This window comes from Dasypus novemcinctus, chromosome 1 (genome assembly GCF_030445035.2).
Source record: "Dasypus novemcinctus isolate mDasNov1 chromosome 1, mDasNov1.1.hap2, whole genome shotgun sequence".
NCBI classification, from domain to species: Eukaryota; Metazoa; Chordata; class Mammalia; order Cingulata; family Dasypodidae; genus Dasypus; species Dasypus novemcinctus.
Window position 1 is genome coordinate 192,637,764 of NC_080673.1, and position 15,384 is coordinate 192,653,147.

The 15,384-nt window shown below is 44.3% G+C and overlaps 1 protein-coding gene across 10 annotated transcripts in view; it reads left to right on the top strand.

Annotated features, from left to right (window-relative positions):
* The window catches only part of LDB2 (LIM domain binding 2), a 386,211-nt gene that overhangs the window by 122,476 nt on the left and 248,351 nt on the right, over positions 1-15,384 (top strand). The gene's annotated exons all lie outside the window — the stretch shown is intronic.

Sequence of the window (15,384 nt, forward strand, 5' to 3'; positions counted from 1 at the left end):
ATTTGTTTTTCTTTCTTTCTTGCCACCCAGAGAAGTTAAATTCTGTGACATAGGTTTTATTGTTATTATTCCCACTTTTACAGATAAGGAGATTAAAACCCAGAAGCTAAGCAGCTTGCCAAAGTCATAGACCAAGTTTAAGTGGCAGAGCTGGGATTCAAATCCAGGGGTCTGGTCTGCAGTCCCTACTCTTATGTGATCCTGCCTTCTACAAGATGGCGGCAAGCTCAAAGGCACTGGGGTGGCCCATAATCGGATGTTCAAGGCATAACTAGAGGAGACCAATGTGACTAGAGGAGAGTGAACACTGGGGAAAGAATAAGGAGCTGAGGACAGGGATGTGAAGGTGAGCCAACAGGCTGCTAGGGGACCTCTAGGCTCTCCTAATGTCTTTGCCTTTTACTCTACAGTGGTAGTGCGATTTGAGTAGAGAAGGGCCTGATCAGTGTCCCCTATATTTTAACTCTTTTCTCTTTGTAATAACAGTTGGCAGTTATTGAACACACTGCATGCAACATTGTGCTAAGTGCTTTACATGCACTTTCTTACTCAATTCTTAAACTCAACTGGTGAGGTGGGAATTAGCAGATATGAAAACTGAGGCTTAGAAAGGTTCAGTAATTGGTTGAGGTTTCCTTAACCTAGGTCTGTTTGGTTCTGAAACCAGAGCTCTTTTCCTTTCCTCGCCCTTCTCTTAAGTGTTCCTCATTTTCCATTGTTTTGCTATCCTGGCTCCCACTATCCTGTTTTGCTATCCTGGACTCGGTTCTAAATGGTTCAGGACTCATTTAGAGAGGGTCCCCAGAACTGTGCGAGTGTTTCAGTAGCTCATCAATGCAGAGGAAAGGGGACTTTTGTTAACGCAGCCTATGACCTCATCTCGCCAAGCTCCTTCATGGCATGGTTGGGGAAGGTAGTATGGAATGGCAAGGGATCCTGACAACTAAAAAGCCCAAGGTGGTTGACTTGAATTCCAGGTCTAGGCCTGCCAGCAACTAGTTATGTGATTTTAAGCGCCAACACTTATTACAACTCTAATTCAAATATTTTTTTTTTTGTGAGTTTGTGGTTTAATGTCTCTCTTTTTTCTACCAGGAGGCTAGGGTGAGTGTTCATCTGCTTCCCTGCTGAATTGTCCTCACTTGCAGCAGTGTTTGGCACATAGTCGAAGCCCAGTTACGATCTGTTGAATGAAAAACAGTAATAGCCAGCAATTACAGTGTGTTCTCTCCCTGCCAGGCACACCTGAGGCTTAAGCCCATGTAATTTAACCTTGGCAATTATTTAAGGGGGGATAATGTTATCATCATCCCCAGTCATAGATTAGGAAACTGAGGCCAACAAGGTTTAGGGACTTGTCCAAGTATAATGAGGTTAGCCTATGATTCAGGGTCCTTGAATGCAAAATTAGAGAGTTGGGCTACCTCAAGTAAGAGCCATTCCAGTCTTAAAACTGGACCTAGAGAAACTGACCCCGAGTCCATTACTCTTTTATCTCTATCTCCTTCCCCCCCTGAGAACTCAGGAGAGGGTCATTTTAGGGCGAATACACAGATTTCACGAAGCTCATTTTCTTCCCTTCCTGCATTCCCTTTTACAGGGAAACACGATGGAAGGAATTAGTTGGCGTGGCCATCTTGCTGCGGGGGATAGTGAGCCGGAGGGAGCCTCTTTGCAGAACTTGGCTTAGGGCCCTGGGATTTGAACTTGGCTGCTGCTGGAGGGACTCCTCGCAGCCCTGCTCAGATGTGCAATGGCCAAGCAATTTGCTTTCCCTCCCTATGTGTACCACAGGATCTTCTTAAAATGGCCCTTTTAAGAATCTGCCTTTTTCGAAGCAGATGTGACCTCTGAGACCTTGTCTGGTTGTCTGGAGATCTAAGCATGGATGGCCTGGATTTATCTGTCAGTTGTTTTTCACTCACATCTGGTTATCCGGTGGTGAGTTAAGCATCTCTTTGCCTTTAGCCCCACCACCTTGGGTGATGAGAGATCAGGAAACCCTGTCCTCGGAAAAGGAGTTGAAAACCCCAGCAATAATTAACCTGAAAAAGAGGAAGGGTTTGGGGGCTTCGGCTGTGTCCTCAAATATTTGGAGGTCGTCTTATTGAAGAGAGACTGACTTTAATCTATTAGAACCTCAGGTGGTAAACTGGTTCTAACGCTGGGAAGTCAGGGGCACCCTCTGGAAGGGTGCACATGTTGCCTGAGCATCATGGCCAGGGATGTCGTCTGAGGATTTCAGACACCAGTTCCATGCTTGCTCTAGATGACTGCAAGGTCCTCACTGTTCTTCACTTGTTATGATTATCTCAGTAGTAGAAATTAAGTTTGAAATGATTTTGACTTCTTTAATTTTCTTCTCCAAAATGCACAGCCCTCTTCCTTTATTTGAAACAGTTAAAATGATGAGACTATGGCAGCCTATCTCCATTTGCTCCATAAGGGTTTATTTGCTCATTTGTTTATTCATTCGACAAATGTTTATTGAGTATATGCCCTGTGCCAGGCACTGGGGAAGAGCAATTATAAGATGAACTCCATCAGTGCCCTCCTGAGGCTCATAGTCTAGAGCAAGAGAGAGACAATAATCCAATAAACAAATAAAACAAACAAAAATTGTAACTAGTGATAAGTGGGATGAGGAAAATGGAGACTGCACAGAAGAGAGATGTCCTCTTTTAGCCAAAAGGTGCTTAAGAAGGCCTCTCTCAGAAGGCTACACAAAACTGAATATTTGTTTATAAAGGAAAACACAGGTATTTATCTCCAGATCCTAATCGAGTGCATCTTCTTCCCCTCTCGCAATTTCATTTGTTTTTTGTTGGGCATTTCAATTTGCCTTGTGCAGTTCCCAGAACATTTCTTGGGCACATTCCGTGTGTGAGGAACCATACCAAATGGTTTACATATTTTTAAATTTCATGCCTATATGATAGGAGTTGACATCCACGAGGGAAAGGCCACTTGGAAGACCTGTTGGACTGCTAAGGGTTAGAGTTTGGATTTGGATTCTGGTCTGTTTGGTTCCTGTCTGCTGTCTGTCCATATACCCCCTCTTTGTGAATCCTCCAGGAGGTCCAGGGTTGCCTGAAGGTGGCTCAGACCTTCTCCACTGGCTGTGGCCCTTGAGGTGGGCTCAGGGAAGTTGTTTCCCATCACTAGGAGGAGCCAAGACTGCTCCAAACTCTGATTTGGAAGGCAGCTCCGGGCAAGGCTGAAGAACATGAATTGGCGGCACAGGGAACAGGACCTGGATTTCGAGGGCCACACAACAGTGAAAACAGCTGTGATTTGTGGCAGCTCCTCTAGAACCCCCGAGTGCTTCACAGCGACTCTCCCACAGAGCCTCTCCAGCAGGGCCGCCCTGCTGGCTCGTGCTGTGGCGTTGGTTGGGTGCAGACCAGACTGTTGAGTTGGAGAATGAAGCCAGCGCTGATGAGTGTGAGCTGAGGGAGGCTGAAGGGGAGAAGCACAGGAAACGGGGAGGCCAGCAGCCGGCTACTGACCTACTTTGCTCTACTTGCCTCTTGGTACTTGGAAAAGATCAGGGGGAGAAGAAGTATGTGGGTCACTTCTCACACCCATGTGCTCAGTGGTGGGTAAAATTCTATTATCCTAAATCTACTGGGAAACGGGGGCTCATGAAAGTAACTATGTTTTCCAGAAGCAAAGAGTAAGCTGTAGCCAACAGACTTGTAAGGGTGAGGAGCTCTGAAAATCCACCTGTGATCCAAGACTCAGTCGAGGAGGCGTCACCCATGGTCACGTGCCACCCTCCTTTGTACCCTCACACGTGCCTCATGCCATGCCGTCGTGCCGTGGGCTGCTTCCTTTTCTTCCCTTGCCATCCTTCCTCTGAGTTCCCTGTGGCCAGAGACCAGACTTAATTCAGCTCTGTGTCCCCAGCTCCTGGAATATACCTGACCCAGAGCACACGTTGGAAGAATGGACGAATGAAATCGATACGTCTTGGCTAAAGCAGTCTTTGCAAAGACTTAGAAACCCAAGTGCCCACCTTTTTATTTACAGAGCCTATTGATGCGATTAAATGCCTGCTTTGTGCCAAGAACTGTGCGAGCAGCTGAGAACACAGTAAGCAAATAAAAAGACAAGATTTCTGCTCAACAGAGCTTATGATTTAGAGGAGAGGCTGGGAAACGGGGAAGGCTGAACCGGCAACCAAATAAACGTATGTACTTAGAGCGTAGATGCCTTTGGATGGTGATAAGTGCTCAGAAGAAAATAAAACAGAATAATGGATAGAGTAACTGGAGTTGCTTCAGTTAGGTGCTTCAGTGGTGCTGAGGAAAGGCTTTTCTCTGGGAGGTGACACTTGACAGAGACCCAAATAATAGGTACAGATGCAGAAGACAAATCTTACAGGCAAGGCCTGGAAGCAGAAATTTACTTGGGGTGTTCGGAGAACAGAAAGCAAACTGGCGTGTGACGGGCAAGGCACGAGGGGCCAAGGGGTACAGGATGGTGTCAGGAAGACAAGTCTTTCTCTGAAACTGAAAGAGTTCACAGGAGTCTGACTGACATGTTTCTGCCGTAAGGAAAGTTGCTTAAAATTGCATTTGATTTTTATGGCCAGGAAGAGGAGCCCAGAGGTTCATCAAATCCTGCATAAGGAAAGGGGCTATGTTCTCGCTTCTTGCCAAGGCCAAAGGGAGGCGAAGCCAGACCTCACATTCCCTCCTCGTGAGCTCACAGGAGGCCTGGATGGCCACCCATGGTGTGGTTGATGCCTGGCCTTTGCTTTGTTCAAAGCTCTGCTTGCTTTGCGTTCTGACAAAAAGGCGAGGCTGACCTGACATCCAGGGATCATGTCTCTAGCCGGGTGTCGCTGGTACAAGCCTTTCAGCCTCTCTGTGGCCTGCAGTTTGGTGGCAGGGATATGAGAAGTGGCCCTTTGCCGTACCATTGTGTTATCTGTCCTTGGTTTTTGCATTTTCATTAAATCAGACCTGTCTCTAATGGCTGTGTGTGGCCAAAATGCCTGTTGACTGGAATTCTAGGGAAAAGAGAGTTTCTTCTATTAAATAGCCTTTCTCTATTTGAGTAGTCTTTGACTTTTTTTCTTTTCTTTCCATTCCTTTCTTTCTTTTTAATTTGTGATTATATGTAATCACTTGCCTGTGTGCTGGCATTACTCTCCAAGCTTCTACAATCATATATTATAATTCCCTTTATTACTGCAGAATAATTTTTAGCCTTCAGTCAGGATAACTGGACAAGAAAATGATTAAACAGATTTGGTATCTATTTTGCATGGTGCATTGTTCCCTAAATCAGTAGTTCTTGCTTGTTAACTTTCTTTTGTGGTCTTTGAAAGAATGAAATTAAAAATAATCAAGACCTCATCTCATTTAAGCCTCACAGCAACTTTGGACACATAGGTATAAATACCCTGCATTTTACGGAGGAGGAAATGACTCTCCACCTTAGAGAGGTAAAATGACTTGTCCAAGGTCATCCATAGAGAGTGTGTTAGAGCTACAAGGCTGACCAACCTTCTGGACCTCAAAACAAAGCCATCCCCACCGCCCTCCCACCTTCTGCCGTGTGGTTTCCTGAAACATAAGCCACAGGGAAAATATCTGCGTTTGGGACTTGGGAATAAAGCAAATCACATCTAGTGGACTGTTTAAGCCAGTCTCTTGCAGCTCACTATTGATAACACCTCTTCTCCACCTGGAGTAAAAGGAATCCTATTTTTATTTAATAAGGATCAGCAGTAACATAGGAAGGCTTATGAGTATACTGCTTGGATTTGAATTTTGCCTTTATCATTTACTAGTTAAGTGACCTTGGTCACATTCCTTAGCCTCTGTGAGCCTTATGTTCTTCATCTGCAAATTGGAAATAGTAATCTCTCCCTCCTAGGAATGTTTCAAGAATCAAATGAGACAGATTTGCAAAGTGCTTAGCACACTGCCTTGAGGAGCAAGGCTCAATAATGGTTAGACATTTGTTACTGTTACTCTTATTACATTATTGTGATGACAACAAGTCCAGGAACACTTTGTATGTATATTTATATTGCATATATTGAGTTTCAACACTTTTAATTTTTTTCTCAAAAATTTTAAAAATTATTTTCATTATTTTTTTAATACTTTTTAAATTAAAGGTAATAGATCTCAAAGAATGTTATATTAAAAAGCATAAAAAAGAGGTTTCCATATACCCTGTTCCCCACCCCCCACCCCATCATTTTTGCAAATTGTATTTTTTTGTAGATATATATATACATCACACAAAAAAAATGTTCAGAATTATAGTCCAGTTCCTGGAAGTTAGAAGATTCATATGTGGGTTATGGCTTTGATATTTGCTTACCAGGTGATTTGGAGAAATTTTGTTTAACCTCCCTATGCCTGAGCTTCCTCATATATAAAATGCCTGTCCTTGCTATTTCACTAGCTTGGTATAAGGATAAAATAAGGTACAGGCAGGTGACATCGACTTGGATGGGAAAGGGGCCCTGCTGGGTGCCAGTGGCTATGTCAGGTGGTGGCATTGCAGGTTGAGTAGGATGGACCTGTCACCCCAAAAGCACACCGAGGATGTGAGTACAGACAGAGGCGGTGGAAGCGGGGGATAGTGGGGTGAGAGGGCATCGGAGCCTCTGCGGTATTGACTAGTAGGAATTCTCTCGACCACGAGATGGGGGAAAGGCTTTGTGTAGGCACTATAGACTTACAAGGAGGCAGGATATTGTGTGTGTGTGTGGGGGGGGGGGTAGCGGAGGTTAGATGACCCTCATAGGTCATCCCAGGCAGGTCCGAGAGTTAACATACAAGTGTGGGGCCCTAAAGTATTTAAGCATGGAAAAGGCATCTGTGACTTTGGCTTTCAAGTGGAAATACGTTCTCCCAGGAAGGACTATTTGTAGGGAACATGAAGTCCAGGTGTGCAGATAAGCTGCAACCAGGTAGGACAAAGGAAGAGGCTATGCCCATCCTCCGAGCAGAGGCCCGAGTTGTTTTGGGGATCGGGAGGGGGGTGGGAGGCAGGGCTGGAGAAGGAGAGTCTGTATGAAAGCTAAACGAGCGACACATCTGCCCTCGGCATTGGTGAGCTGCCGAGGGAGAGGGAGGCAGAGAGTGGCTAAAAATTGCTGAAGCATAACGACATCCAGCGGGACCAGGGCTACGAGCATGCTCCGTGCTCCAGGCGCAGTTCACACGCCTTCGCACCCGTCTCAGGTCACCCTTACAACGAGCCTGGCCCCAGGCTCACCCGGGAGAAGATTTCCCAAGAAGGGAGGTCCCCTGGCCTGGCCGTGCGGGTACCCAGAACATAGAACACTCGGTTCAGCAGGATGCTTGCCCACTTAAAACGGTTCCATGAGAAACAAAAATTTAAAAATGACAAAAATCAGTCCACGACGTCACACGGAAGAGAGCCCCCGTGCTGTCTACTGCTGCTAAGTCCTGTGTGGTTTCATACAACCTCCCTCCCCAGCACCGCCCCCCCCCCCTGCCCACTCACCTGCCTTTTGCCTCTGGCTCTTCCTGCAGTCTGATTTCCCCCTTGGTGCAGCAGTATCTTTCTACCTCAGCTTGGCATGTGCTGGGTCCTCCCTTCATTGTGCCAAGCTCTCCGGCCCTCTCTTTGCTCAGGGATCAGTTTAAAAGCCACCTTCCCAGTGTAGACATTTCTCACCTCCCAGCCCCTGTGGCACCTGTCCTTCTCCTCCATAACATTCATCACAAATTGCAATTAATCCTCTCTTGAGAGGATGCGACTGCCCTGAGCTGCCTGAGAGCGGGCATGGCTGTGGGCTCCTTGCCTCCTTCCCTTTCCTCAGGCTTCTCTCTAAACCAGTGGTTCTCAACCCAGCACAGGTTTGCCTCCCGGGGGACATTTGGCAATGTTTGGAGACATTTCTGATTGTCACAGTGGGGTGATATGGGCATCTCGTGTGTAGAGGCAGGGATGTGCCTAAACATCTACCATGCCCAGCAAACTATCATCAGCTGAAAGGCTCTGTAGTGCTGAGTTCAAGAAACCCTGCTCTCAAGGGACCATCCGAAATGTCATCCTCCCCACACTTTCTGTCCCCATTTCCTGCTGTATTATTTCCCCTTGTGATCCTACCATTGTCTATTCCATGGCATATTTAGCTGACGTATCTTGTTTATTTGTCATCCACTAGTATCTAAGCTCTATGAGGACAAGGTTTGGTGTCCTTTTGTTCACTGCTTTGCCATCGGTGCCTAGGAGGGTGACTGGCACCTGGCGGATGCTCAGGAAATATCAGTTGCTTGTATGAAGGAACTCAGAGTCCTGGGAACCACTACTGGGCCATTAGACTGACCACGTGGACCGATGTCCATTTGCCAGCCCTGCTGGGAATGGCCTTGGACATGGGAAGGAGGTGGGATGAGAAATTTCTCCTTTGCATTCCTTAGTGGCTGTACTGTCTCTGCTTTAGCCCTGACCAACCCCCACCCTTCCACAATGACTTCCCTGGAGCCCAGCAAGAGGGGGAATTGGGGCACATTCTTTTGGAGGACAGCAACTTCCTGTGCCAGTGAGTGTTCCAGCAGGACACTATCGAGAGACCTTCCATCTCCCAAGTCAGCCCTTTTATTTGACGGACGTGGAAAACAAGGCTGCAAAGCACATCTAAAGACCTCTTCAGACTCCAAGGATTCTTTGATTTGGACAAGCTCATGATCACCCAGCAAAGAAGAACTGGGGTCAGATTTAGAACCCAGCTGCCTGAATCCCATGGGGATGGGTGGGGAAAAGTGAAAAATCCTGCAGGTCCAAATATGGGTGCCTGGCAGGCAAGCCACAATTTTCTAAAGCTCTATTTTTTTTTTTTTTTGCTTTGCAAGTTGTGATCCCTGGCTGACAAGGAAGCCAATTGAATAGCAAAATGCAGAGCTTTCTGAGATGCTGAGATGCAAATTAGCCCAAACCGTGTACAACCGTAGACTGGAAGTTGGCGTGCAAAATAGAAGCTTTGCTTCAGTCAGGGTGCATTGAAAACTCACCTTGATATGTATTGCACTTCTCCTTTTTCCCAGGCAGGCCCTGCAGAAGGCACAAGGGATAAGGTGAAAAATAAAATGCTGATCTTGTCCTCCAGGAGTTTGCAGTCTGATGAGGGGGAAGAGAGGAGAGCCCCTTTTTAAACCAATGGAGGGCACTCTTGCTGTGTAAAAGAGTGCTTCCTTGGACTGTAAATTTCCTGAGAATAGGGAACCCTGCATTTGGTGTCTTTCACGTCATCTGACACTGACAGTAACAACACGTTATCGAGTGCTTGCTGTGTGGCAGGCACTGTTCTAGGCACTTTGCGTGCCTCCAATCATTTACTCCTCCTAACAGCACTGTGAGGCAGCTATAGTTATTATTCCCAATTTGACGGCGAAGGCAACTGAGATTGTGTAACTTGCCCAGAGTTCCTTTGGGAGTGATGGTGGGGACTTGCAGACTCAACTTGCCTGCTTGCAAGGTATGCAGGCAGCACTCTAAGATGTGTTACTAACATGTGATATTTAATATCTTAATATCCACAGTGAACCAGACCTTGGAAATTTTTCTCCCTCACTTACTAACAGTGCCCGCTCTCGGTTGCTTACACTCTTCCAGGCAATGGACTGTATATCATCTAATTTAATTCTCAACAAATAATAGTGTTATTACATCCTTTTATGCACAGTGAAACAGAGGTGCAGAGAGCTTAGGCAAATTGCCTGCCGCCACACAGCAAGTAAGCAGCAGAAGCGAGATTTGAACTGGATCAGTTCACCCAGGCTTTGAACCACTATGCAGCCAGTGTATTACAGCAAGAACCTCACAACAAGGGCAATCCAGATTGCCACCAAGCCAGTTATATGAATTCAGTCTACTCCCCCCCCCCACTCCCCCCCCCCCCCCCCACTGCCTCATGCACCCAAGCAGCCAAGAGCTGACTGTGGCTTAGCCTGGTTAAGTCACCAGCTCCCCATCCAAAGTGGGTCACTGACTTCATGGCTGTTTTTGCCCTGAGACACATCATTTAACATGGCTGTGCTTTGGTTTTTCATCTGTAAAATGGGAATAAAAGACCTCTCTCCCAGAGATGTTGTGAGAAACCCTAGGGTCTCAACGTGGAAAGCTTTCAGAGCGGGGCCTGGTACGCTGTCAGTGGTCACACCATTATTTGCAGAAGAGGAAACTGAGGCCCAGAGTGGTAAAGCTTTCAGGAGAGGAACCCGTGGACAGACAGCAGCTGAATCCAGAACCCAAGAACGCTGCCCGACTCCATCCTGTCTGCTTGAGAATCCCGGGGGCAGAGAGGGTTGGTGGATTCTCCTTCTCGTGGAAGGAGGTGCCTGGGCAACCCGTTAGACGTTTGCCTTCTCTGAAACCACCACAGCTACCGACAAGATCCTCTCCAGGGAAATAATGGGAACTCTAAAGAAAATAAGTCAACTGGGTAGAAAAACTCAATACACAAATTTAAGAAGAACCTCCCTATTATATTCTCCTTTCCAAGCCCTTTCTGTAGCTTTCTCCAACCTACCCTGAGATTCATCCCTGGAGGAGAGCATTCAGCACCACACCCAGAACCAGGCTTCGCCTGTGCTCAATGGGGAGCGGGGGAGCAAAAATGATTTGTTAATAAAGAGATGTGCCTCTACATGCAGGCTCCTCAGTGTTCTTCAGCCCTTGGCTGTCTACTCCAAAGTCCACAAGCATTAGGACACAGGCTCATCCTTTTGACTGTATCTAGATGAATGGAATGGTAAGCAGGAAGGAGAGCTTCTTACCCAGTCCCTCGATGCCAGTGGGCGTCTAGTGATGGCAGTGGAACATTCTGGGTGGGAAGAAAGTTTTGCCCAGAGTTATCCTAAGAAAGTATTGAAAGAGTTTAAGGCTTTGCTCACCTGTACCACGTGGGTGACCCAGAACATGCCTGGCTATTTCCCAGCCCAGGGATTCACATTATTTAGAACTCTGAAAATTGTTTAGAGTATCATTTCTCAATCTGTGTTATGTGAACCACCAGTGTTCTGCAAGAAGTAAGTAGTTGTACTTTGAAAAAAAAGCAGTTTCATTATCAAGAAATGTGGGACACTACTGAATTTAATGTCCTCTGTATTCATAGAGCACATTAGTGTACTTAAGGACTCTGAGAATCTGCAGTAATCTGTTGATATCTGTTTAACCTCATGCTTTCCAAATGCATTATATCAAATAACCCCTTTACCTATTAGCATCAGGCAGACAGTTTCACATTGATAGAAGTTTTATGGGAACTTGTAGCTCCCAAATTTTGAAATATTGTATCATAGGGCATTTAAAATTTTTTTGAGTAGGAGGGAGAGGGAGGGCAGGGATAGGAGATAGGAATTTGGAGTTATTACCAGGTATTTACAGATCCATATATATCAAGATTTATCTGTAAATGGAGTAAATAATCCACAGGTACCCCATGCTTAGCTCTGTTTTTCAAAGGATGTTTACCTATATAAAATGAAAATTCATTCTAAAGCATCACTGAGTTAAAAATAACCCTGGTCATGTGTATTTTCTTAATCAAGAGTGATTCATGTTATAAAGGGATTTTCATATTTGAGTTCTTCTCTAAGTTTTGAATGTGCATCTGCTTCTAGAGTGCCTTCCTTCTCCACTCTGTCCAAACTCTAATTCTTAAATGCCTGGTTAATATTCCCATTCTCAGAGTCATTCCAGCCTAAGTGGTCATCCTTTCCTTTCAAGCCTAGTCGAGCTTACTGCCTATGCCGAGTGAGATGGCGCATGTGAGAACACACTGTGAATAAGACTTTACATGGAAACGTGCACTGTTAATTTTCTAATATCTGCCTACCCTCGGTATTTCTTATAGAAGACCCTTTTAAAGACTTTATTGTTATGATTTACCTAATATAAAATTCACCAACTTTAAATGCACAAGAATGTGATTTTAGTAAACTTACTGAGTTGTGCAACCATCACCACAATCTGGTATTAGAACAATTCCTTCATCTCAGTAAGATCCCTTTTGCCCATTTACATTTAATTCCCATTTCCACTCCCAGCCCTAGGCAACCAGTAAGCTGCTTTCTGTCTCTATATACTTAAACTTCTGGATATTTTATATAAATGGAATCATACAATGATTCTTTTGTGTCTGGTTTCTTTCACTTAGCATCATGTTTTTGAGGTTCATCCATGTTGCAGCATGTAGCAGTTTGATATTATTGATGAATTATTGGATTGTGTCTGTAAACTGATCTTTTCCTCTGGGCATATTAGATCATATTGGATATTATATTAATCAGGTAAACCTCTTGTGCCAGTAGGGTGTTGAGCCCCCCACCCCTTGGTGGGTGGGGACTCACAGATAAAAGGTATGGCAAAGGACAGAGTTAGAGGGCTTTTAATGTTGGAGTTTTGATGGTGTAGTTTGGTGCGGAAGCTGGAGCCCCAGGGAGCGAGAGAGCCCTTTGCGTGATAGTCTACAGCTGACCTTGTGGAGAGAGGCAAATCCTAGAGAGCCTCATAGTCTACAGCTGACCTTGCGGAGAAAACAGAGGAGCTGAGCCCAGAGGAACCCAGGAAGCCTGAATCCTCACAGCTGTCAGCAGCCATCTTGCTCCAACACATGAAAATAGACTTTGGTGAGGGAAGTGACTTAGGCTTTATGGCCTGGTATCTGCAAGCTCCTACCCCAAATAAATACCCTTTACAAAAACCAACCAATTTCTGGTATTTTGCTTCGGCACCCCTTTGGCTGACTAATACACAGCATGTATCAATATTTTGTTCTTTTTATTGTTAATAGTATTCCATTATATGTGGACACTGTATTTTGTTCATTCATCAGTTGATGGACATTTGAACTACTTCTTGTTTCTTGTAAATAATGTTGCTAAGAGCATTCACGAACACCTTTTATATGACCTTTGATTACTAGATATTTTTTCCACAGTCCTTTCTTTCTTCCTATTTGTCTATCTATCTGTCATCTACCTATTACCCACTACCTGGTCTATCTAACTACCTGGTCTATCTAGCTATCATCTATCACATAGCAGTTAAGAGGCATGAGTTTGGAGCCAGATTATATTTGTTTGTACACTGATTCTAACATTACCAGCTGTGTGACTGTGCTGAAATTAATTAACCTTTCTGAGCTTCAGGGTTTTTTCCATCTGTAAAATGAGGTTAATAATAGTACCTCCTTGGTAATGTTGCTATAAAGCTGGAAATAGACAATGCACAGTGCTCTGTTCATTATTAAATGCACAATAAATGTGTGCCATGTAAGAAACAGGAATGCAAAGAGCAACCCAGTGAAGAAGATAATGGCTTCATCATTACAGTTTAGAGTCTAATTGCTGAGACTGGAAAATATAGGAATAAGACATGAGGAAATCAAAAGAAAATAAAAATATACTACAGGAGTAGTTACCACAAGGTTCACAGTAATGGAAAAATTTAAAAAATAAATAACGTACCCAGTTTAGAAGAAGGATAGTTTTCTGTAGGACGGAAGGCCTGAGAGGTTACAGGATGGAGGCAAGACATGGATGGATGCTTTAGAGAAGGAGTGAAAGATGGGAGGGAAAACACGGAAAATACAGATGAGAAAAATATTTGCAGGGGAAGAGATGGGAGGAGAAAGGGAAAAGTCTGCCAAGGTGCAGAGGCCTTCCAGGGGAGTTGCAGGTGATGAGTGCACAGGTAGCCCCGAGCCTGCCCACCTCGTGCACAGGGCCTTGCACAGAACGTGATGTGAAGCAACTGCGGCATCCGAGAGTCCTGCTTCCCACGTACCCACGTGTTGCTGGATTGTTTGACTTTCTGATTTTTGACAATCAGATGGATGTGCAATGCCCTAGTTTTAATTTCCATTTTCTTCCTTACAAGTGCAAAAGAGCAGCTTTTAACAGCTTTAGTGATGACGTTGAGTTATTTCCTTTGAATCCTACTTTACCTCCTTTGTGCTTTTGTATCGTATTGATTTTTAATTTGTAGTGCTTTTTTATATATTCTAGTTTTAATCTTCTCCAGGTTTGTCACTTACATCAGATCACTGTTTATAATGTCTTCTGTCTTACGAAATGTTTCTATTTTGAAGTATTTGAATGTATATCTTGTTACTCTTATGCTTTTCCTTTTAGTGTGTTGTTTATGAAATTTTCTCCGTTCCGAGGTCATAAAGACAGATATTCTCCTATTCTTTTTTCTAATAGTTCGAAAAATTTTGCTTTTCTTTATTTAGATATTTAATCCCCTGGAGTTGATGTTTGGTTGTGTATGTTAGCTTCTAATTTATTTCTTTTTTCCATGTGAAAAGTCTATTGGTCCCTACATGACTTACCGAAGAGTTCATTCTTTCCCCATACCTGGTGATGTCATCTCTATCATATTCCCAGACCCCATGCATGTTCGGTCTGTTTCTCAGATCCCATTCTATCTTACTCCTCCGTGTGTCCATCCTGCTTTCCTCATTTTACATTACAGCATAAGAATTTTTCGGGTATTATAAACCATGTATATACATGGTTTTTAACGACTCCTCTTTTCTTTCTAGAGGACCTATCATAGTTTCTTGAATCATTCCTCTTTTATTGGACAAGCTCATTGTTCTTAGTCTTTTGCTATTATGAATGTTCCTGTGGTGAATATTTTTGCATATAAATAATTTCCATATTTTTGGATTATGTCCCTTGGATGGATTCCCAGAAACGGAATTACTGAGTCAAAGGCCATGAATATTTTTAATGCTTTTAATTCATGGCATATATTTATTTTAAAAATTAAAGTGAATAAAAGATTCTGATGAGTTCCTGGTACTCTATTATGCAGTTGGCATCAGCTGGGATGTGCGGATCCATAAATGGCTGCTCCATGGAAGTTCAAGAGAAAGATTAACGAGGTCTTCTTGATAGATTTATCTTTTCTTTTCCCTTGTTTGCTTAACACATTTTTGTGTTTATTCATTTAGTCAGGTCGTCACTTATTAAGCACCTAATATATGCACTCCCATAAATAAAGCAGCAGGATCTCATGCTCTCAGTGAACTTACATTTTTAAGTAGGTAGGAAGACAACAATCCAACAAAAAAAACATAATGATCAGTGTTTCCCAGAGGATGCAACAGACTGATGTGATAGCAAGTTGGCTTGTTAAGACTGGCTGGTCAGAAGGTGACAGGAAACCTGAGGTCTGAAAGACAAGGAGGAGAACTCCAGGTCAGGTGGAGGAAAGGATCCCCTCAGGGCTGGAACTGCTAGAGGTCCCTAAGGAGGATGGGGTGTGGTCCCAAGACAGAAGAAAAGTGCCGGTGGCTGGGACCTAGCCGTAGGAGCTGTGGGGAGAGTGGAGGGAATAAAGTCCCCACTGTGCCCGGTAATGTGTGGCGAC